The following is a 640-nucleotide window of genomic DNA, read 5'->3' on the forward strand; positions in this document are numbered from 1 at the left end:
ATCAGTCTGACTATAATTTTTGTTCCCAATTCACCAAGTTTAAATGTGATTGTTAAACGTCCAAGCAACATGTTTATGTGCCGTTTTTATTTGAGATGGAATTTGGGAATAAAATGCCCTGTATTTAAATACTTAAGTTAAAAGATTAAGTAAAATAGTCTTTATTTCAGGTATTGCATGTTCCACTTTTGGACAGTCATCAGTAATTTTGACTGAGAGGGGAACTTATGGTAAGAAAAAATGTCCAAAGGGGAACAGAAGTCAAAAACGGTTGGGAAACACTGATCTAGGCTGTCAGGGATTCGAGTTCCTCCCCTTCAGCCTTCACTGAATTTAACTTTTTTGTCAGAATTGAATGCGATATTTTAGGTACTCAAACATTGCTGTTCTGATCTCCTTTAACAATAATGGTGTCACAAGTTGAGTGGAGGTTTTGAGGACCCAAATGCAGAGATCAGGAAGCAGAGGTGAGTCTTCTTAAACAGATAACTGAGGTAGAAATAAAAAAAAATACAAAATAAAAAACATTGAGAACCAAAAATAAGATAAAGTCAGGGAAAATTCACATTGGGAGCCAGAGACGAGGAAGCAACAAAACAACAACAAACCAGCCAAGAGGAACTGTAGAGGTGGTGTATAT

General features: G+C 36.1%; 1 pseudogene; it reads left to right on the forward strand.

Annotated features, from left to right (window-relative positions):
* LOC107084609 overlaps positions 1 to 640 on the forward strand; it is a 34279-nt pseudogene that overhangs the window by 9968 nt on the left and 23671 nt on the right.

Source organism: Cyprinodon variegatus, unplaced genomic scaffold (genome assembly GCF_000732505.1).
Source record: "Cyprinodon variegatus isolate N-32 unplaced genomic scaffold, C_variegatus-1.0 Scaffold105, whole genome shotgun sequence".
NCBI classification, from domain to species: domain Eukaryota; kingdom Metazoa; phylum Chordata; class Actinopteri; order Cyprinodontiformes; family Cyprinodontidae; genus Cyprinodon; species Cyprinodon variegatus.